Source organism: Nyctereutes procyonoides, unplaced genomic scaffold (assembly GCF_905146905.1).
Source record: "Nyctereutes procyonoides isolate TBG_1078 unplaced genomic scaffold, NYPRO_anot_genome, whole genome shotgun sequence".
Lineage (NCBI taxonomy): Eukaryota > Metazoa > Chordata > Mammalia > Carnivora > Canidae > Nyctereutes > Nyctereutes procyonoides.
The window spans coordinates 35461224-35485969 of record NW_026575052.1 but is presented as its reverse complement, the minus strand read 5'-3'; the positions used below and the strand labels follow the sequence as shown (position 1 = coordinate 35485969).

At 39.1% G+C, this 24746-nt stretch overlaps 1 long non-coding RNA gene across 1 annotated transcript in view; it reads right to left on the bottom strand.

Moving 5' to 3' along the window:
- LOC129514149 (uncharacterized) overlaps window positions 1-23246 on the bottom strand; it is a 56997-nt gene extending 33751 nt beyond the window's left edge. The window contains exons 1-2 of the long non-coding RNA XR_008665352.1: window positions 23176-23246; window positions 18671-18765 (exon numbers count right to left, since the gene is read on the bottom strand). This is a non-coding gene — a long non-coding RNA (uncharacterized LOC129514149). The remainder of the gene's footprint in view (window positions 1-18670; window positions 18766-23175) is intronic.
- Window positions 23247-24746: the final 1500 nt, after the last annotated feature.

The following is a 24746-nucleotide window of genomic DNA, read 5'->3' as shown; positions in this document are numbered from 1 at the left end:
AGAATTCTTAGTTTCCCCCATCCTGGTCCCTGATCTGATAATGCACAATTATAAGAGAGAAACCCAGGACAGAGAAGGGTCTCATGTGTATGTCTGTGTGTTTGTCTGTGTATTTTTGTGTCTATGTCCCAAACTTTTTCATTTACTCTATGTTGCCTTTGGAGAATGACAGATTATATATAATTTGTACAGCCATATTACCAAGGATTAGAACAGGACCAGATGAGTATTATGAGTGGTGAATGATGATGAAGACTCTGGAGGAACAACAGAGACTGGAGACAACAAAGGGGCAGGAATGTCTTCTGGAGAAAATGAACTTCAAAGAGCATCAGTAGAAAATAAATGTCCCGAGAAACCAACAAATGTGGTGAAAAGAAACCAAAGGCACAGAACAACTAAATACAATGAGCAAAATTTAAGAAGATTCTGGAATTAAAAAAAAAAAATCTTAAAATATATTTTGGGAACAATTGGTGAACTTTGAATTTTTAAGACCATTCCATAATAGTGTTAATCCAAGGAAAATTTTAGATTCAAAATCCAATATAATTGTTTATATAGGAAACAAGTAAAAATGCTTTAGGAATTCTGCTTAGCTTCAGTGCCTGTTTTACTCCTAGAAACCAATTCTTGGAGTAACACTTGACCTGTATTACCCACCCTACCCCAACTCTACCAGAATCATGAGAGCTCCGCAGAAAGCTAGTGAGGAGCTCTCGCTTGTTGGGGTGGGGAAGGGGAGAGAGGCATGGAGATGAGTCTGAGAGTGCAGTATATGGCTAAATGAGAAAGACCTGAATAACTAGATGTAGGGTAAAAATCACAATAAGCCCAGAAGAAACAGAACATTGATTCAGTTCCTATCCGTCAAGTACAAAGAGCCATGGTCTCTGAACAAGCCTTGGGGTATATTGTTAAAACAGGCTGAGGCTATAAGTAGTGATTAAAGCACAACAGATTAAAAACAATCCATGGTTCAGAGCAATAACAAAGGAAGTGAAGGGGTGATTTTTTGTTGTTTTTTTGCGAAAAAAATAAGTATTGATCTAGAGATAATTCTTCCCACCCCGCACAGCCATGAGTTGGCCAGGTTGGCCCTGGTTGGGGCTGCTTTGGCAAGTGAGAAAGAAATTGAGAGCACAGTGGTGGTGACAGGAAGAAAATGAGGGCAGGGAACCTGGTAAGACCCGAAACACTGGAGAAGCATGATCTTTGTTCCTCTTCCTTTGGTGCCTTTATTCCAAAAGTTACTCTATGTTCTCAGTGATTTGTGAGGTGTGGGGTCAGGTGGGGGAAGGAGGGGTTTTGTCTTTTCATTCCCAACTATGTGCCCACAAGGCTCTGCGAGAGAAAGACCCCCCCAGTAAATAAAACATGGAATGTAAATAGATAAAAACACTATAATAAAGCTTTTTTGGGGAAGATCCCGTTCCTGGAAAACGTGTTTCCTACAAGTTTCTGTGATAGCACTAAATACCAGTGTTTATGTTTTGCGCACATAAACCTCTATAAAATCAGAAGGAAGAAGGTTTCCTCGTGAGCCGGTAGGAGAAAACAACAGCAAATATTTCATTTTCCAATGTGGTTGTTATTATGGGCAGACTTGGTCTGTGCCAGAAGGAGATTTTTCCCAAGAGTAAAATAAAAAATCAACCAGAGTTATACGAAAGAACGAGTTTATGACCTTACCAGGCAGGTGAGGTTTATGTGGTATCAAGTACTGTCTTATGGTTTCTACTCAGTGACTTTTATTTTTATTTATTTATTGTTTACTCAGTGATTTTTAATTGGGCATCTCTACTATTTGCCAAGCATGTGCTTGATGGACATGCACGTGCAAGCACACACACACACACACACACACACACACACACTTTTTTTTTCAAACAAAAGGAGGAGGAGGAGGAGCTCTTTTTTTTTTTTCAAACAAAATATATATATAACCCAGGAACAACAAGCTTCTCCAAATTCTTCGCAGGAGATGTAAGGTTGTTAGGAACTTTTAAATTCCCTACCCTGTGGCAATGCAAAACCCCAGTGCAGGCTACCCATGACTTCCTGGGGCTAGATCAAACATGGTCTGGTTTTCTTGGAGCTTTCTCTGCCATAAACGCTGCTCTAGTTCTGTGCTGCGTTGATGTGAAAACATCTGCGTCAAGATTTTCAACACTCATCATGTTCACACAAACCATTTGGAATTAAAAACATAAAGGTGCATATTTAAAAATTCTCCCCTCTAGAAAGTTCTTTCTGTTGTTCCTCTACAAGGGAATGTCCCACTGACCCTTTACCCCAACAGAGTTTCCAATCTCATACCAGCTTGTTGACTTTTTTTTCCTCCCTCTCCTTTCTCTCTCCTTTACCTCCTGACCACCTCCCCCCCTCAACACTCAACACAAAAGAATAATGAACAAATAAAACATTCTTCATGTAAGTGAGAAATAAATTCTCATGTAAAACAGTTTAACTGTCTGTTTTTGTTACCTGGGCTTCTGCCATCCCTAATCTTCTGTATCCATGGAGTATATCAAAGTGTTTTCCCAACATAGGCAGCCCCTTTATATTTCCTTTCCTAAGAGGAATTCTCCTGGCAGCTGTTGAGAATGTAGTTTTCATTTCAGTGCATGCGGAAATTCAAACAGTGAAGTCTCCTCCTTGAGGGAGGTCTGGAGGGCCCAGAGCACACCTTAACCCAAACCACCTCATCTCCAGCTGCTGAAACAAGTCAGCAGGCCTAGAAGTCCTGGGTAGACCATCATATTAAGCCTCTGTCACCCAGCAGAGAGCAAGTCCTTAAGGGATGGAGGCACAGAGGTAAAGACTGGACAAAGACCTAAAGGACGATGGGATGCCCTAAAGTAAGACAAGGGTGAACTGCTGGGGGGAAATCTGGGGAGGAGAAAACTTCAGGACCCCAGATGGGGAATAAGACTGGAAAAGGGTTGCCAGCATTTGTCTAGTGCTGGTTCCATGCCAAGTACTCAATACAAAAGTTATAGGAAGGTCTTGATCCTTAGCCTACAGGTATCCCCATTGCATAACCAAACAGCTCGGTCAGTAGTGAACACACAAAGCAAAGCACTTCAGACTATAGTGTGAGATGTACCTATATGTGGTAGAAAAGATAGTTGGTGAAATATGTAAAGATATTTCTGTAATATTTATATTTTGTGTTTTCTGTTTTATGATAAAAAATATTGATGGTCCAAATGGGACAAAAGAATATATTAAAAGAGTCCAGGTGGTCTTAAACTCATTGCAAGAGTTTGGGGAGTCTTGTCCTTTTCTGTCTTTGTGTTTGTGGGTTTTTTCCTAGCATTCATCATAATCTAAGATGCCATAAACCTCCTTCACGGTCTCTTCTTTCTCAGCATCTCATTTGTGGCTGGTCTGCAGACTACATCACCCTACTCACATGGACTATTCAAATCTTAATTTATTCCACAAACATCTGGAATCAGCCTAAAATAGTGGAGACAGCAGTGTCTTGGCTAGGAGTGTGGACTCTGGAACCAGACAGTCCAGGTTTGGTTTCTAGCTCTAGCACTTACCAAATGTGTGACCACAGGCAATTTACTTAACTCAGCTGTGCCTTAGTTTTCTTCATCTGGAAAATGAAGAAATTCTTACCTTAAAAGAGTATGTTGATAGTTAAATGGGCTCATATTTGTAAAGTGCTGAGATCAGTGTTTGGCTCACAGTAACTGGTACATTAATGTTTCTATGGAAGACATTATGTCAGCTGGTGAAAACATGACTTGTTTTCATGGAGCTGACATTCTGATGACTTCCCAAGGTCTACAAATAACTAACTACAGAGGAGTCCCTTTTCCTAGGATAAATGGTACCAGGAAAACCTTCTTAATGTGAGGAACAAAAATTCAGAGTAAGTACAGTTGGTTTTTTTTTTTTAAGTTTTGGCCTGGATTTAATCTTTATAAAAGGAAACTAGGGAGCTCCAGTGGCCCAGCAGTTTAGCGCCACCTTCAACCCAAGGTGGATCCTGGAGACCCAGGATCGAGTCCCACGTCGGGCTCCCTGCGTGGAGCCTGCTTCTCCCTCTGCCTGTGTCTCTGCCTCTCTCTCACTCTGTGTCTCTAATGAATAAATAAATAAAATATTTTTAAAAATAAATAAAAAAATAAAAAAGGAAACTCAAAACATGAAAGAAATGTTTATTTTATCGTTTAACAAAATAGAGGATATAATTGCAACAAAGAATAAATCATGTGTTGAGTTTTGTACTTTTCCTACAGAAGGTACAGTACGATAGTTTCGCTTTCTATTTAAATTCTTATAACACTATCATAAAGCGGACCTCCTTTGTAAAAATGTTAGCCAGCTTCATAAATTTTCCAAATGACTGCAAATTATTCCTTTAATACTCTTGTCATCATCTTTGTCAGTTTTCTCTCAGCCTTTCATCTTGTCAACAGTTTGTGAGTGATTTTCGCATTTATCTGGACTTTGTGATTTCCACAGGGTTTTTTGTAGTTCTTGAAATTTCACAGCAATGTATTCACATTGTGTCTGAATTGTATTAAATGTTTGCAGCATCTCCCAACCAGAAGGAAAATATAAAGATATCATGGTGAGAGATAGAGATCATTTATGATATAAGGAGAGAAGCATTGGAGTTATTATTATAAGTTTTCAGCTAATTTGTGACTATTCTCATTCTTTATTATTTCTATTTTCTCTTACAGACTCAGAACTTCAGAGATTAAGATGGTAAATAACCTGCTTTTTTCTTTATTAATGTAAGTCCAAAAAAACCAAATATAACAACCACAGTATACACCGAGTTCTATAGGAGGAAGCTTGGAACAAGTGAATCTGTACCCTGAAGAAGCCTGTATCTTAAACTAAGACTAAAAGATTGGGCAGGATTCAAACAAGGCAAGGACATTCCCAAACTGATGAGGGCAGAAAAATTTGTGGTACTTTTAGGGAATAGTGGGCAATCTGGTAAAGTTAGAGAGCATATGGATTGTGACCAGGATATAAACATGGATTTGGGATGGGGGTGAGTGGTTAGGAAGTGGCAAGAGCCAATGGAGAAAATAACTAATTGCGGTGTGAAGATTGAACTAGAAAGAGAAAATATTGGAAGCTAGAAGTCACATCAGCAAGCTATTTAATCATCCTATCAAACCTGAACCATCACTTACCTTTCTCTGTTCTTGACTCTGCTTCTTCCTCCCTCCTTCCATCTCTCTTATTTCCTCCACACCCCCATGTCCCACCTACTTCTACGTATAACTCAGAGCCTTTCAACTCTAAACATCCCATAGGCACACAAGGCCCAGGGAATGGTAGGAAGGAAGGAACAAAGGCTGCTAATAACCTCTCGGCCACCATGTGCAGGTTTTGAAGGGAGAAGGAAGCAGAGTTTCAAGGAGCATCTATATACCAAAATCTACCCTGGCCCTTGACATATCTTATTTCACGTAATCTGCACAAACCTATGAGGTAGGGAGTCTTAATTTCATTGTTACAGGTGAATAAACTGTGGTTTTGTTGGGAACCAGGAATTCCATGCTATTTCTACCACATCTGTACTAAGCAGTGAAGAAAGGATGGGCAAGATGAGAACTCTGGTGAGAATGACAGTGGGAAAGAGCAATTTAGCCTGTAAAAATTCCATGTACATGACCTTCCTAGTCACAAGGTCCTTACTAAGTTACTGTTCCTCTTGATTTCTGGGGTGTTGTTGTTGTTATTGTTTTCACAAGCCACTCAGATTAGTCTGAGTCAGGTGTCTGAATCCGCTCCCTCCATGGGATTTCTCAAGAAACTACCCCCAAAGTCCACATATTGAAAGCATGACTGCTTGCCAATTCCTTACCCATCCTAGGCTTATACTGTTGTCAGACTCAGGCAATCTTTCAAGAAGCAGAGCATCCTGAACTGGGTTCCTAGGGTGAAAATTTTGGAATTTTGGAAGGAAGTCAGAATAATACATTATATTTAAATTCATGAATTAATCCATTCAATAAATATTCTGAGTGCCTAAAATGGGCCTGGCATGACATTAAACAATGGGGATAGAACAATTATAAAACAGTCATGATTTCTTTATTTGTGGTGCTTGTGTTGGGTAGAAAAATGACATCCCAAGGCAATATAGTAATAAATGATAATGGGAAGGAGCGAAGGGGAGGAGTTGGCCATCCTAACATGAGAGAACTTGAGCAGTTAGAATGTGTTTCTACCTCCAGTTTTCCATTTCAGAAACACCCTCCCTAAGCATTCATATATTATAGGAACTGCTTGAAAAGTCCCCATCTATTTGCTGTTCAAGGTCAAAGAGAATCAAGTCATCTACACTCAGGATTAAGTTAATTCCCTTCAATGCCATATAATTTTTTGAGCACTCACTATGTGAATGATCTTAAATACTGGACTGAGGTTATGTTGGTCAAAGCCATAATCATTGAATCTCAAGCAGTTATTTGACATGGAAATAACACAATATGGAAAAAGTAATAACATCTTGCATCCTGTTTCCAAGAGAGCAGAGGGAGAGAGGCTTTCTGCTTGTGGCCATAAAGAAATAGCAGAGAGCCAAGTACATTATAACTCCTCAAGAATTTATCTCTATTAGGAAATTTAGATACAACACCAAGTAAACATTAGTCTTCGTTTTCATTAAGAAAAGCAGAGCAAGGTATCCTACCGTGCTAATGGGAAGATATATGTTTGCTCCTGACACCCAGGAAATGTTCCAGCATCAGTAATATCTGTTGAAAGTAGAAATGGAATGCCTAATTTGCCCTAGATAGTATTTCTTTTGAATTGAAGAGACTGAAGTATTGTCTCCAAGGCCCCACCTAGTGTGTACCCCCAGTGCTTATCGTTAGCTCACCCTCTATTCTTGTTCTCTTGTTTGCCTGATTTCAGCACCCCTGGCCTCATCTTCACTGTCCTCAAATACACCAAATCATGCTCCTGCCTCAGGCTTTTTTTTCACTTGCTACTCCTCCTGCCTGGAACTATCCTCCCCAAACTATCCACATGGCTTATTTTCCAATTTGTCAGACCTTTGTGCAAAAGTCACCTCGTCAGGGAGGCCTTCCTGGTCCCATTACATAAATTGCAATCCCTTTCCCAAGCTTTTCCAGCTTTATTTTCCTCCTTAGCACTTGATCAGTATCTAACATGTTATTTACCTTGTTTATAATCAGTCTCCCTGCTAAAAATAGGCTCTACAAAGGCAGGGATTTTGCCTGTTTTGTTCACTGCTGTATCCTCACGAGCCAGAACAGAGTTTGGCACATAGCATACACTCATTAAATATTTGTTGAGGGAATGAATAAATACCATACCCAGCTCCAGCTGGGAAAAGGCCATGCTGAAAGCACTTCCAGCTTAGTGTGAAACCGTCTGAAAATAATGGTTTCAATAGCTGTGAACACCTCCTTGATAAAGAACTACTGGCCTCCTCAGCATTCTTCAAACATGCCAGCTAATAAACCTTTTTGAAGCCAGTCTGGAATATGAGTAATGTTATGTCCAGTTTGCACCAATAAACGACCCATTATTATGAAGAATATTTGTGTAAGAACATGAATATTTGTCCAACCAGTTCAAAATAAAACTATTCTATATAGCCCTTCAATTATGACTAGCATAAAATATAAATCACCCAACTAGCGCAACTCTCCTAAGATCCCAATGAGCTCCACACACTGGGGGTTGGTATTTTTTAGTAGCAATTCCAGGCGGAAAAAGCACATTTGCAGTGAAGCATTAAATTGGCTATAAAGCAAAGGTAGTTATGTCACCTCTCAGTGAAATAAGATGATGCAATTATTGCGAGCACACCGCTTCATCAGGAACAACAGCCATTCTTATAAACATTTGATTTACGCTGTTATGAACAAACACATAAATAGAAAACATAAATCTATGACTTTCGAATGGACTCATATATCTAATAAATAGGTGTTATCATTCAATGTTCGATGTCCATTTAGGGCTTGGCTTCCCTTGTAGCTAGTTTAAGAATCGTTGCATGAGGTTATAAGGACCGTGCACTTAAAAAAGTACAAACGCAAAAAAAAAAAATACAAATGCAATGTTATTTCCAGCCATCAGTCATCTTTCCTCTGGGTTAGTGTAAGCAGAGAAGAATACAATCAGTCCACCAGGTGTTCCCTCAAATAACTGCTCCATTTATTGGCTTTTAAAGCCAACATATTGGGTATAAATTCCATTAATAGAGACAAATCCTTTCTTGCACAATTAAGCATCAAATTTCTAAGCAAATATCCTGAGAAGAGTAACATGTAAGTGCACCAAAGTAATGCCTGGTAGCAACTCTTTTCCTCAGAAAATCTTTTGCTAGTATAGAGAATGTAAGGAGTTCTTCATTCTTTCTTCTTACTTTTACTCTCCTTTAACGTTTTGGTAGTGGGTGTTAGGAAAATAAAAATACAGCTTGTTCTGTTGTCAAAAGAAGTTGAAGAATAAAATCAACCACTGTGAACCTTCCAGATATGTGATCCTGGCTGAAAATGAATTGATGGAAGATAAGAGACAGGGGAAAAGTCAAACAAGATCATAAATATAAGAATACCTTGTGAAGCATAAATACAAATGTGGGGGAGTTTCTAAAACACATTAAATAATTAAATATTATATGTTTTAATATTTTAAATATTAAAGAAGAGATTTGGGAAGCTAATGATAAACTTCATTAATTTTATTTATTTTTAATTTATGAGACCATTCCCTTTGTCTAAGTGCCCTAAAACTTTTTATTTCCTGTATGGCCAGTAGACTGTATCTGAAATGATAAAATGGCCTGTTTGGACATGCTTTCAGCTAAGATTTCAGCTTAAGATTCTGTTTGCTAGAAAGATGCCCAAACAAGATGACCACATAGAGCAGTTTCTCCCTTGTTGTCCTGACCGCCACTCCCTGGGGCTGTAGTCAATTAACTTCTATCTCTTAAAAAAAATTTTTTTTAAGATAACCACATATGAGAAGCACCGTACTCTTTGCCATTATATATCACCAGAATTAAGGATTGAGTTGGCAAAACTGCTAACATGAGAGGTACCTTACATTGTCTCTTACCTGTCTTTCTGTCCCTTCCTCTCTTTATCTGAAACCATCAACTGTGACCATCTCTCAATCATTTCATTGCTCCAACGTGGCTATGTAGAAAGAACATGAGAGTCCCCTCCTCATGCCCAGCCCCACCTGTGTATAACTCAACAACCAGACAAGTTATTTGTCCTTCCCTGGGTTCAGTCTCTTTTCCATAAAGTAAAAGTTTTGCTTTCATAGCCTACCAGAGAGAAAAACAACCAATTGTTCTATACCCTGCTTGCTTAGAATAGAAAACTGTCATATTTACAAGAAAGATTCTGGAAATTTAGAAAATCATTTTTCAGAAATCTGTCTCATTGTAAATCTGAGGCACACTCTAGTGCAAGACATATGTGAAAATAAAAACGAGCACATTCCCATTTATATGTTTTACATGATGTAGGCAGAGCATTGGAGAATAAATGTTAAAGAGCTGATAGTTTATTACTCCTTAATAGGACACTGTGACAAAATCAAGAAAGTCATTGAAATGAGGTAATTTCTGCCAAATGAAACAAATCAAAATTGTTAACTTGAAGTCAGTGTCCACAAACTTCACGGGCCATTTATTGGTTTGTAACTGGGCATTGAAGATTGAGAAGGTAAGTATGGGGCATTCAGGAGTGCTCGGTGCCCTCCCCTGACTTTCTTCATCCCAACATTCTCTGTGATGTAACACAAAAACTGGAATAGTAGAACCAGTGAGGGGCCTTCAGAGGTCACCAGCTATGGTTAGTCAGCCATAACCTCTGGGTGAACCGGCATGAAAATTGGTGAGAGAGAGAAAGGAGCTGAATATGAACATGGTTCCTTTGGGCTATTCAGGAGGCAGAAAGGCTGTAAGTCCCAACAAATAGAAGTTGTACATCTACCTGCAGCTGCTTGTGGATTGCTCTAGGAGGCTTAGCCCAGTGGACTTGAATGACACCTGCATTGATTAGTGGAATTGATCTCAGGATCAGGTGTGTGGAAAAGGCTGAAGGTTGTCTTCCCACCATATTTACTCCTCAATGCGGATGTCATTTTCTTGGCTCTAGAGAGCCTACCAGCCTAAGGTGCTTTCAGAAAACCATGGGAAGGTAAATAAAAATTAAAACTCACTGAAGGAAACATAATCTGATGGAGGAAGACAGCTATTGTTTGAATGTCCCCCCAAATTCAAAGGTTGAATACTAACTCCCAAAGGTTATGATGACATTAGGGGTTGGACCCTTTGGGAAGTGCTTAGGTCATGAATGGGATTAGTGTTCCTATAAAAGAGACACTACAGAGACCCCTTGCCTCCTTCCACAATGTTAGGACACAGTCAGAAGGCTCTGGCCAAGAACCTTGGAAGAGGACCTCACCAGAATACAACCACGCTGGCACCTGGATCACAGACTTCCAGCCGCCAGAACTGTGAGAGATAAGTTTCTGTTGTTTATAACTGTTTATACTCTGTCTGTAGTATTTTGTTATAACAGCCTCAACAGGCTAAGACAAAGACCAAGCTAAACATCTAGAAGAGGTGAATCCCACTGAAGAATTGATAGAAAAGATATATGAGAGCTTTTCTTTTTTTTAAAGGATTTTATTTATTTATTTATTTATTTATTTATTTATTTATTTGACAGAGATAGCACAAGCAGGAAGAGTAGGAATAGACTCCCTGCTGAGCAGGGAGCCTGATGAGGGACTCGGTCCCAGGACCCTTAACCCACTGAGCCACCCAGGTGCCTCACAAAAAAAAAGATTTTCTAAGTTAAAATAAATTTCTTACTTTACATGTAGATAGATAATTAAGCAAGAGGATATTTGCTGATAGAAACCAAATTTGTATTCTAGGAAAGAAAGTGGAAAAACATTTCCCAATATATAAAAAAGCCACAAAGGTAGGAAAATTATGAAGGAAATTATACGATATGGGAAGGGCTGATGAAAGAGTAACAGAAGATCCATAATAGAAGAGAGAATAGATGGGAAGTAATAATTAAATAAAAAAAAATAGGTAAACAGTCTGGAGTTGGGCTGAGATCAGGGCAACTTAGTCATTGAAGTTGTGCTGTCCATTTTCCATCCGGATGAGATATTGCAGTGTGGAGGTCTACTTCCACCTAGGATGGAGTAAACAATCTCTACCCTCCCCCCCCCCACACACACACACGCACACACTGATTACAACAAAAAACCTTGAATAGGATGCACAAGACAGCTATGTGAGAACTCTGAGAATCAGAAAACCTGAAAAGCAGGAAATCTGAAAGAAAAGCAGATTAGGGAAAAAATCAAAATACCAAGAATACCAATATGGCAGATATTTTCCTGGATTTCTTTCCCCCTTCCTATACCTATAGGCATAGACCCTAGAGCACTCAGAATTATGGAACAGAGAGGGGGATACGAAAAATTCTGAAATTATTTTTCTGGCCTGAGGACTATGAAGTAGGTTGTAGGGGTCACTGTAAGACAGAGGCTCTGGGAGAAATCCCTGGGGTGACCCTACATTCTTCTTATCCAATCTTTGCTTCAGGCAAGTCTTAGTCATGCAGCTACATGCAGCAGCCAGTACCACACAAATACCTAAATACCTGAGAGAAAAATCTGAGAGACGAGATAAGGATTCCCTATTGTCCAGCGAGTGTACAGAAGGAAATCATTCTTTTCCTTCTTCTCTTTTCTCTGGCAGCTTTACCTCAACACACTGCCAGAGAAATTGCACAATGGCTGGTATGAAGCTAAAACCCCCACTTTTTTGTTCAGAGGACCAGGACAGGGGGCTACAGAGAGTTACATTGTCAGAGGTAGTCATGATGAGAAGATAATCAGAGAAGGAACCCCCCCAAAAATATTATAAGCTCTGGGCTCATCCCGGAGCTAACATTTGTGGAACTGACCCATTTCCCCACTAAAAATGATAAAGACCAGGTAGATGTACAGTTGAATTCTAATTTTTTTAAAGAGCTGATAAGAAAAACAAAAAGGAAATAAAAGTATTAACGATCAAAAAGAAAGATGTGTCTTATTAGAAAATCAAGAAATCTGACAAATTATCAGAATCAATGAGAGTTCATCAAAGATTCTGGATATAAAATCAATTTTAAAATACCTATACAAAGACTTGGAAAATGTAATTTCTAAAAGACATTAACATTTGTAACAAATAGCAACATGCATCATTTACCTGTTCATTCACCATATAAAGAATGGAATTAACAAAAGATCCCTAAGACATGTACAAAGAAATGTTTTAACCTTATTGAAAGACAATATAAAAGATATTTATTTATTTATTTATTTAAAATTTATTTATTTATGATAGTCACACACAGAGAGAGGCAGAGACACAGGCAGAGGGAGAAGAAGGCTCCATGCACCGGGAGCCCGATGTGGGATTTGATCCCGGGTCTCCAGGATCGTGCCCTGGGCCAAAGGCAGGTTGCCTGGGCCAAAGGCAGGCGCCAAACCGTGCGCCACCCGGGGTTCCCTAAAAGATATTTATAATCTGAAGGGCTTACTAGGTTCCTATACAGGAAGATTCATTATCATTACTTTTCCCCTAATTAATCTGTATATTCAATTCAGATTGAATTCTAATCAAATTTGCACTGGGTTTTTTTCATGGAATTTAGCAAGTTGATTTGTAAAGACTTTATTTATTCATGAGAGACATACAGAGGGAGGCAGAGACACAGGCAGAGGGAGAAGTAGGCTCCTCATGGAGAGCCTGATGTGGGACTTACTCCCAGGACCCCAGGATCATGACCTGAGCCAAAGGCAGACACTCAAACACTGAGGCACCCAAGCATCCCTTAGCAAGCTGATTCTAAATATTCACAGGACAGCAAAGACCCAAGAATAGACCACACAGATTTGAAGAATAATGAGATAGACTATGCCTACCAGCAATCAAAATTTACTATAAAGAAATAGTGATTTTAGAAGGGTGGTATGAGTACAGAGATAAACAATTAATAAAAACTAACAAGTAATTAATAAGACACATATATATATAGAAATGATGTGTTTAAGTATTTCAAAGAAACAAATAATGGTGCTAAAAGAAGAGGTTATCCAAACATTAACAACAATCATCATTATATATTACGCCAACCACATGCTAAATGGATTAATAATTTGTGAAAAGCAATATTTAAAAATTTTTAAAGAACATAAAGATTATTAATTCAGAGTTTGAAACGACAGGAAAATCATAGGCAACAAAGGAAAGGAGTACCACATTGACTACATTAAAGCAAAAACTTCTGCAATCAAAAGCCACTATGAACAAAATGAAAAGACAAGTCACCAAGGACTAGAAGCTATTTGCTTGGTACACAATCAAAAATAAAACAAATATTATCCAGACCCCCCCCCAAAAAAAAAGTTTTTTCAAATTAACAAGAAGAAGGGGACAATACAACAGGACATGTAGAAATGAATAGGGAAGTCAGAGGAGGGAAAAACTAAATGCAACCTCAGGGAAATGCAACTTAAAACCAACATGTGACTTCTGACTGGTAAAAATGAAAAGGGCTAAAAGTACCTGATGTAGAGCAACAGGGCCACTCATATACTGAAATACTACTGATGGGAACACACACACACACACACACACACACATTTATTTATTTACTTATTAAGGAGAGAGCAAGCACAAGTGGAGGGACAGAGAGAGAGAGAGAGAATCTTGAGTGGACTCCCCACTGAGCACAGAGCCTGACTCAGGGCTTGATCCCACTATCCAGAGATTATAACCTGAGCCAAAACCAAGAATCAGATGCTTAACTGACTGAGCCACCCAGGTGCCCTGGGAATGTATATTTTCAACAGCAATTTTGACAGCAATTTGGCCATTTCTAGTAAAGCGGAAGAGGTATATCCCGATAGTCCAGCAATTCAACTCCTAGTAATATATCCTAAAGAAATGCTCATACTTATGCAGAAACAAACAAAAACCCCATGAGCAACAATGCACTTGGCAGCATCATCTATAATGCTGTGAAATTGGACGCCCCAGAAATAGCCATCAAGAGTGCACTAGAAACCCTGGGAAGGATGTCATCAATATGGCAAAATAAGCATTTTCTACCATCTTTCCCAAAAAAAAAACACCAGAGGGACTTTGTGTAAATCCAGGAGCCCAGTGGGAGAAGTCCCAGCCTGCTGTTGGAGGGAGAGAGAAAATCTGAGATTGGATACATCAAAGAGGGTAAGAAATAGTTTTACTTTACCCACTTCACCATGCCCAGCAACCCTCACAGAGCACAGCTCATTTGGATGGAAGATCTTCAAGAAAATCATGACCATAATACTAATCCTATTGCTCAGCATCACCGAATGTCATTATTTAAAATAACCTCAAAGATCATTCTGTGGTTAGCTCACCCGGATGCAGTTATGAAATGTGCCCCTCTGGGCCGGGCACCGTGCTTAGGCTATAATGGTAAACAAGTCCCAGACCCTGTCCTGAAAGTAACAGCTCGCCCCAGACTAAATAATGAAGCGATAAGCAAATGAATGGGGACACAGTGAGGAGGGCAGGTGTATTCTGGGGCAGGTGTCAGTGGGTGCAGCTGCTGGGGGTTACAGGCCTAACAACTCGCTCACAAGAATGCCCTTTCACATGTGCTGGGAAGACAGGATCCTAGAAGGAATGGTGAATTAAAGCCAGAAAGTAAGCAGGACTTTGCAAACTGTTAAACAATTTTCAACTTTACCCTGAGGGCAACATAAAACTTCAAGGGATCTTAATTAAACACTTAGTCCTATTTTTATTTTAGAAGATGGCCCTGTCGGCAATGTTGGGAGGGATCACAAGGAACAAGGCTGCAAAAAAAAAAAAAAAAAAAGGAACAAGGCTGCAAATTTGTAACCCAGGTAAAAAGAGGATGATGCTGGAAGTAGGAGGTAACAGTAAGGATGGGACATCTTGGGGGGCAAAGACTTATAAGACCTGAAGAAGAGAGTGCTAGAGAGGTCAGAGGAGGGCCTGGGGGGTGAGGGCACCGTGGAAGCGAGAGAGGAAGCGTTCCAGGAAGAATAGCGCACAGTACAGAATGTTTCCAAGAGCTCACATTAAATAATGATTGAATCGTGCTTAATGGATTTAGCAAGCAGGGTGGGTGGGTCACCTGGCAAGAGAAGGTGCAATGGAGTGAGTGGGGATAGAAGTCAGCTTGCTGTGGGATGAGGCGTCCGAGGGAGGGGGCTCTAAGTAGCAAGGTCACTTTTAGCCAGGAGAAAAAGTGGCTAGGTGCTAAATGCAAGGGGCAAGGTGCTGATTTGTAAGGGGCTAGGTGCTGATTGCAAGGGGTGAGGTACTGATTTGCAAGGGGCTAGGTGCTGATTTGCAAGGAGAGAGGCACTCATTTGCAAGGGGCTAGGTGCTGATTGCAAGGGGCAAGTACTAATTTGCAAGGGACTAGGTGCTAATTGCAAGGGGCAAGGTACTAATTTGCAAGGGACTAGGTGCTGATTGCAAGGGGCTAGGTGCTGATTTACAAAGGGCGAGGTACTGATTTGTGAGGGGCTAGGTGCTGATTTACAAGGGGCTAGGTGCTGATTTGCAAGGGGCTAGGTGCTGATTGCAAGGGGCAAAGTACTGATTTACGAAGAGCTAGGTGCTGACTTGCAAGGGGCGAGGCACTGATTTGCAAGGCACTAGGTACTGACTGTAAGTTTGTAGTTTTTCAGGTAGATCCAGTTGATCGCTGCCTTTGTGCATGAGGAAACCAAGTCACAGGGAGGCGATAGGGAATATTCAGCTCTAAAGAGGCTAAATGAGGGACGCCCGGGTGGCTCAGGGTTGAGCATCTGCCTTTAGCTTAGGGCATGATCCCAGGATATGGGATCGAGTCCCACATCGGGCTCCCTGCAGGGAGCCTGCTTCTCCCTCTGCCTGTGTCTCTGTCTCTCTCTGTGTCTCTCATGAATAAATAAACATAATCCTTTAAAAAAAGAAAGCTCAATGATTAGTAAGTTGTATTGAAATATTAGTGGTCCTTTCTGATGCCTAAAACATTATTTGGACCAGTGAGTCAGTCAAGATTATTCAATAAGTACAAGAAAAACTTTTCTTATAAGGAGTTGTGACGCTAAGAAAGGAGAGAAAGCAAAATGAACCTGCAAAGGGGGTGCTGCCTGGAATCAAGGAGAAACGGTCTACAGCAATTTAATAGTTGTGAGAAGGCCAAGCGGTGCTTTCTGCCTTCAGAGGCTTTGGGGAAAAAACGTCCCAAAGTGCCAGCAGGTGGGACAATACTAAAAATGAAAGTGCTCGTCGGACTGCTAGCTTGTCTTCATCCCCAACCACGGGAGTGACATATTAAAAGATTAGCTACGTGGTGCCACGTGAGTGTGTGCCAACAAGTGTGAAATGAGTTCCATATTTTCCCAGCAGGAAGAGGGTTCCTTTTCTTTAAAAAAAAAAGAGAGAGAGAGAGAGAGAGAGAGAAAACACCGATTGTATTAGACTAATTACAAATATATTTTGGCTTTTTCTCCTCATCCCCAATTGTCAAAATGTGGTTACTCTGTTTTTATAATTAATAACAAATAAATAAAAAGGTGCAAATGCAATGAGGCACCCCCTCCCCAACACACTGTACCTCTAGAGATTAATTGAAATACATTTTAAGAGAAATTGTGGTCCTGCTGGTGTTTCTGATCTGTGCTATTAAGATGTGTGTAGACGTGTATGGCATTTGTGCGATACATTTGCGAGCTACTTCACTTAGATTTGGCAAAAACTTTATCACAATTAGTGGGACACTGAAGACATATTTGCATGCTCAAAGCAGTTTTGTTTTGTTTTGTTTTGGATTTTTGTATAAAACTAAGTTGTAGTTTAAGAAGCATGTCCTTTGATTTGATTTTTGAAAAAACAGTGGGAATGAATTTCGTTGGGTGTCGGCTTCCTCCTGGGCACGCGCCTGGGCCTCTACTTACTAATGACTAGCCTCTGCAGACAGTCCACTCCTCAAGCCCGTGTCTTAGGGGAATCAGCTCTTGTGATTCTTTATTATTTTTTTTAAGATTTTATTTATTCATGAGAGACACAGAGAGAGGCAGAGACACAGGCAGAGGGAGAAGCAGGCTCCACTCAGGGAGCCCGACGACGTGGGACTGGATCCCAGGACCCCGGGGGTCACACCCTGAGCTGAAGGCAGACACTCAACTGCTGAGCCACCCAGGGATCCCTCTTGTGGTTCTTATTAGGATTGCAAGATGCTCTTCAACATGCACCCAGGAACTGTGAAAAAAAAGATTTATTCTCTACAGGTACCCAAGGGCCACATGGCGTGAGGGAGAGCAGAGGGGTGCCTTTCTTTTTTAGGGTACAAGGATGGGATGCCTTTGCTGAATTTAAAACTTAGGAGTTTTAAAACTCTTTGAATTTAAAATTTAAAACTTAATCCCAATCCCAGATTGAGATGTGGGAAGGGAAAAGCAGGATGGTGGGGGAGGGGAGGGGGGCTGGTGGTCACTACTGTGGTCGGTTTGCGAGGTTACCCAAGGGCTTTCTAAGAGGGGAGCTTCGTGGGTTGGGGCCGCCTGGTTTCTTATCTAATTGTTTTTATTAGTAGCTGTGTCCTAATAGTTGCCAATATGTTGATTCCAGATGGACGTTTTTGGAATGGATGCCTTGATTATCAAAAGCTAAATGTTAGGTGTTCACTTTATAGGGTATTCGTTGATGAGGGATTTGTGCATGTGTCTGTTTAGTTCTGCTCTTTGTTGTCTTGCCTAAATAGATCTTGCACAATTTAGTGGTGGGCATACTGACCTTCTAAAAAGGTGAAAAGCTGAGGTTTCTAAATAGAGTTTTATTGGTGTGTGGTTTGATTGGATTGGTGGGTGTTTGGGGGCCTGTAGGTTGACTTTTGCTGAAATCAGTCTGTAGGTTTACAGGGATACCTCACCCGAGCCAATTTTGTGTAGCATTTTCAGAGAAAATGCGTTTTTAGAGCTACTCTAATTGAATGATAAGAAGGGTCTGGTAAATGAGTGCCTGAAATGATATTATGTGTGAAAAGAAACTTACCAAATTTACACAAAACTAAGATTTTTTGTTTGTTTTGTTGTAAATATAAAAATGCACGTATAGAATATTAAAATTACTTTTATGGATTCACGTCTGGTCTGGAGGGTCCGTGTCACAGGAAATAAAGGTGGGGTGTAATGGGGAGAATGTGTGCTCTGCAAACTTTACCTAAAATGGAAGCTCCAACTGATATCTGGGCCAGCTGCTGTTCAGTTTTGCTTGATCAAACCCAGCAATTATGTGGAAATGGGGTAATGAGGCTACTACCAGCCAACTGGGGGACATTTATTACATCTGGTTTTTAAAGAAAGCGAAAGAATTCTACCAAAGCAGATTAGAGCTTACAGTATGGTTCCATTTTTTGCTACTTTAATAAATATTTTCGGTCCCTTCGTCTCCTCTGATCTTTCCGCTGAGCGCCTGCCTGCTTCATAAGCATTCACCAGCAGTGGAACCTGTACCATCCAGGGGGATAGAATGTTTTTAACTTGGAAACCTTTGTAAAAACAGACAGGACCCCCAAGAAATGATTTTCAGCTGGCTCACACTGTCAACGGCCGGTGGGAAATAGTCCTCTTCAACTCTTCACAATTGCCTCATCAGCAGGTGTCCCGTGTTTGTTTTCTTGCCAAGTCAGAGGCCTGAAAAACACGTTTCCTTAAATAATAATAATAATAATAATAATAATAATAATAATAATAATAATTAATAATAAATTAAGAAAATAAAAATTAAAAAAAAATTAGCCCTGGTGTTTAGTATCATCATCACTGTAACATTTGGTTTCTCTTTGTCACTTGAAGAAGGTAATTGTCTGATATTCACAGCCCAGCATCTTGCTGAAATGTTAGCGCGGCTGCCCTGTGTCCATGAAGCACAGGCCTAGAGAGTTCAGGTAGAAGGTCTTTCTTGTTGGATTCCATTGGATGAATGCTTGAGGCTACGGGTTTTGAGGTGATTACCACAAAACCCATCTTCTAAACGACCTCATGTTCTGTTTAAATGTGCTTTAGATGTTCCATTGTGTGGAAGCTTAGGATCTCTGGAGGGGAGGGCCCAATCAAAGCAGTCTGATCCTATAGCATTTGATCAAGGGATTCATTACTTGTATTTAAAATTCCAGATAATTGAATGGAAAGGAAAACCTTGAACCATCTAGAAGTCAGCTGGCAGATGGGAGATTTGCACAGTGTCAAGAGGTTTCATGAGGAGAAACAGCTGTGATGCCTTTTCCACAGCAGAGCTAATACCAGAAAAGTCCTACTCTATACAACGGGAGGTATTATTTCTAACATTCTGAAATATATTCCTTGGTTGGAATACCTGTGAGAGCCCCTTGTCGTACATTAAATGAATAGGGCGTTAGACATAATAACACTAATTAGAATAGTAATTCCTAATGCTTCTAAATTACTCCTAATATATCACACTGTTGTAAGCATTATATATATATATATATATATATATATATATATATATATATATATATAGCTTATTTAACTTGTACAACACAAAGTAGTTGCTATGGTTACCTCTTTTTTTTTTGAAATTGAAGTATAATGATGGGCACCTGGGTGGCTCAGTGGTTGAGCGTCAGGTCGTGATCTGGGGTCCCAGAATCGAGTCCTACATCGGGCTCCCCTCAGGGAGCCTGCTTCTCCCTCTGCCTATGTCTCTGTCTCTCTCTGTGTGTCTCTTGTGAATAAATCAATAAAAAAATTTTTTAAAGAAATTGAAGTATAATGTACATATAGAAAAATGAGTTTGGATAAATGCATATAAGATACAGAACTGTCCTTACTCTCACGACGTTTCCTCATGCCCTTTGTAGCAAAGCTCCCTTTCCTGAACCACGGCCAGAGACCACCACTCTCCTGATTTCTATCACCACCCTATAGTTTACCCTGTTCTAGAACTACATATAAGTGAAATCCCAAAGTGTGTGTTCTTTTGTGCCTGGCTTCTTTGACTCAGATTCATGCATTTTTGTAACATAAATGTCACATAATATAGTAATATAAACATAACATAACAAGCCATTGTGTGAGTACTCCACCATCCATTTAACTCTTTTTTCTATTGATGGACATTTGTATTCTTTCCAGTTTCGAGCTATTCTGGATTAGAAGTATTAGGCCATAGGTAAGGTGCTTGTTTCATTTTATAGGAGACAACCAGGCTTCTTCCCAAAGTGCTTGTATCATTTAATGTTCCCACCAACAATGTATGGGAATTCCAATCATTCCCCATTCTCGCCAACATTTGGTGTCCTCACCCTTTTTAAATATGTCCATGCTTATGGGTATGTAGTGATATCTTGTTTTGCTTTTAATTTGAATGTCCCTGATGAATAGTGATGTTGACCATATTTTTGTTCACTTACTGACCGTTTGTCTTCTACTGCAAATCATCTGTTCTTAAAGTCCTTTGCCTATTTGCAACTGAAACTGTTTGTATTCTTATTATTGACTAGTAAGGGCTCTTTGTATATTGTGGTTACAAATCCATTGTCAGAAATAGGTATATATATATATATATATATATATATATATATATATATATATATACACACACACACACACACAGAGGATATTTTTTTTTCCTGCGTGTGGCTTTGCTTTTCATTATTATTATTTTTTTTGCTTTTCATTATTTAACAGAGTATCTTACTGAGCAGAAGCTTTAAATTTTGATGAGGTCCAAATTGTCATTTTTTTTTTCTTTCAGCTTGAATGTTTTCAGTGTGCTAGATAAGACAATTTTTTTTCTACACCATGATAATAAAGAAAGTCTCCTATGTTTTCTTTTAGAAACCTTATAGATGTGACTTTTATGTTTTGGCTTATGAGCCATCTTAACTTTTCCTTTTCTCAGTATAGTATCAAGTAGGTGTTAAAGTTTTGTTTTTGTTTTTTTCCCCACATAGTTTCAGCTCTAGCATCATTTAATTTAGGGGGATAAAAAGCACGACTTTACCTTCCCCTGTTGGAATTAATTGCCATAATGCCTTTGTCAAAAGTTAACTGACATTGTAACAATGGCATGGGTCTCCTTGTAGATTTTCTCTTCACTTCCACTGAGCTCCATCTTTCTTTATTCTACACTGGTCCTTTTCTTTCATAACTTGAACACTGTAGTTCCACTGTCTTCTGGCTTACATTATTTCTGATGAGAAAGAAAGTTCATTCTTAGTGTTCTTCTCTTATATGAAATGTGTCTTTTTCTCTAACTTCTGAAAATGTCCCCTTTATCTTTGATTTTTAGCAGTTTGACTACTATGTACCTGGGTGTGGTTTTCATGATGTGTAATCTACTTGGGACTTGTCAAATGTCTGGGATCTTTGGGTTCATGATTCTCAACAAATTCAGAGAACTATGATCATTATTTTTCAAATATTTGTCTTCCCTTTGGTCCCTGTCTCCTCCCTTTATGGGACTCAAAATTCATATATGTAAGGCCACCTGATAATGTCCCACAGGTCTCTGAGTCTATTTTATTTTATTTTATTTTATTTTATTTTATTTTATTTTATTTTATTTTATTTTATTTTATTTTATTTTATTTTATTTTATGTTGTGTGTTGTGTTATGTTATTTTTTGTCCATGCTTCAGGTTGAATGCTTTCTATTAACCTGTTGGCAAGTTTCCTGATCCTTGATCCTCTGGTATCTCATGTACCAATGAAAGTATATTCAGGAAAATTTTCAATTCGAGTAATGTATTTTTTTTCTTTGAATAACATCATTTGCTTTATAGTATTGATTTCTCTGAGATTATTTATTATACCCACATTTTTAAACATTCTTAGATATTGTAGTAGCAGTTTTAAAGTCCTTGTGTACTAATTTCAACATCTGTGACATCTCTGTGTCTATGTCTATTGATTGTTTATTCTCATTTTAGATGACATTCTTGTTAATTTGTGCCAAACATTTTCAATGATACAGTTTTGAAAGCGAATTTATCTTACGTAAGAGAGTACTGAGACTTATTGTGTCATATAGTTAATATATGGACGGATCCATTTTATCCCTGTGGAAACTTGGTTTTTAGCTTGTTAGAGCATCTAAAGTATCCCTGACTCTAAGACTAGATGAACCCTAGTCATATGGTAGGCTTTTCTGGGATAGCAGTGAAATGTCCAGGGTTTTCAGTGAAGTCTCTGCACTAATTCCAATCTCAATGTTTCCCAGAACAATATCTAGAACCTATATTCACCTCACTGTCCCCTATTAGCTGCTTTTTTCCAGATCTCATGGGATCTTGTTCTGACCTGACATAGTTGAGTATTCAGCCAAATATTCAAGGGGATCCCTCAGTGAGTTTATGTACCCAGCTCCTTCTACTTTGAATTTGTGTCCTACAAATCTCACTCACCTTAGCATTCCCAAAACCCATCTCTTTATTTTGCATAATGAGACTATTGATGTCCGTTTGTTTTCCACTTAAAAATACTAGTTGGGAAAGTGTCTTCAAGCAGAGAGCTGGGATGAAATATTTCATGTGTCTTTCCATTACCCATAGACCACAGCATTCTGCTGTTGGTTGTCCAATGCCCCAAACAGATGTTATATACATTTTTCCATTATTATGGGATTTTTTGAGAGGATCTGACTATATTTAGAATCAGAAGTCATTTTATTTTGATTTCAAAGCTGAGTAAACTGAGACAAAGAGAGGTCTAAAAATTTGACAAACATACTATAGCTTGGCAGAGCCAGGATCTAAATTCAGTCTGTCTGGCTCCAGTGTTGTGTCCTAATGAAAAGCCTGACAATAGTGTTTTGAGATTTATTTTTTCAGGGCTTCAATTTCCTGAAATGAAACTCAAAAGAATAATGTTCTGTGTAAGTCATGGGCAGGTATACCAAAGGCCTAGTGACAAAGAAATAGAACATGGTGTTATATTACCATGATGTCAGCAAGCAATAGCTTACTTTAGTCTCTTCTCCAGCAGAAAGTACAAAAGACAACAGTACATAGTTTGGGTGTTTTGTTTTGTTTTGTTTTTTTCCTGACTTTGTGGCTTATTCAGTCCATGCAGCCTTACCGTAAGTACGCAAGATCCGAGGCCCCTCCATGAAAAACAGGAGACACCAAGGAGGAGCAGCTCAGTCATTTGTATCCTTGATGTCCCTTATCCTGTTTATTGGATCAGAAAAAATAGAAACCGTTAGTGAAGGGAACTTCAGGAAAGCTGATGGCCTTTCTGTTAGTCTTTTATCCTAGTCCTTTATTGTCCTGGCTAATAGGTCCAGTCTCAAAATTTTACCAGGAAATACTTTCATGGGGCACCTGGGTGACTCAGTCGGTTGGACATCCTACTCTGATTTTGGCTCAGGTCATGATCTTGGAGTCCTGGGATCAAACCCTACATCTGTGCTTAGTTCAGGGGGAAGTCAGCTTGAGATTCTTTGCCTCTGCCCCTCCCCCTCACTTGCACTCTTGCTCACTCTCACTTGCTCTCTATCTCTCAAATAAAGAAATAAATCTATAAAAAAGAAAAAATCCTTTTGTAATCAGTTTCTCCATAAACTTCAAATTAATTGGAGTTCTAAAATTTAAGCAGCCTTAGAAATACTTCTCACAAGATTACCAGGCTCATAAAAATTTCTAGTAGCATTGCTCATAATAACATTTTTGTTTCTTGTAATGAAGCACCATAGATAAAACAGGACAGAGTTTCTCCTATAAGGGGGAATTTAGATTTTGGCTTTGGCTTTGTTTTTAGAGTCTGTGAGCTCAGGTTTTTATTGCTAACTTGAATTTTACTTGATTTTGATTTACTAGTTATAAATCAATATATATTTGATACTAGATGTCCCAGAAGCTTCCCTCAGAAAGCAGAAAAATACTTCCATATGGTCTTTACAACCATCCAAGGTGATATGCATTATATCAGTTCTTTCTTAAGGGAAAAAACAGCAACCTTGGTATAATCCCAACTCTGAACACATATTATTCATATTTTTAACAGAAATGACTGTAGAATGATTAGAATTATAAACTAAGAAAGGACAAAAATTATTACTTGCAACAATATTTATGACATGTATGTTGGAGATGAGATCTTTTGCTAGCTTAATTCATTAGTTCTTTATGAAAGAAGGCAATATATAATGCTTTGAAGTTAGCTTTATGCCCTTGACTAAGGTTTTTTACTAATAGGAAATTGACTCCTTCTTCAAGTGCAAAAAACTAAACCTTTAAGTGAGATTAAATATAAAGAAGGTGTCTTCCTCCCCATACACTCTTTACTGGGAGCTTGGAGGACCCCACTTAGAAGCTGGAGACCACTACAGCCAAATATGGACTGTGTACCTCAACACGACAGCTCCTTGAACTAGGAGTAACCATCCGACTTACAGTATCTAATTCTCTAACCAGCTAGCAATCAATCACATTCTCTACACTTAAACTAAAAAGTGCTATCAGGGAAGAAATAATATGTACAATTGATTTCAGTGGCATGGAAGTTGGCCTGAGACAGTGACTTTAGTTATGTGTATGCCTGCCTCTCAGTAGAAAAAAGAGATCAGCATATAGGTGGAGAAAGCACTTAGAGACAAGCAGAAGGTAAAGACCAAAAGCTCCATAAAAGGTGGATAAAATTTTCTCATT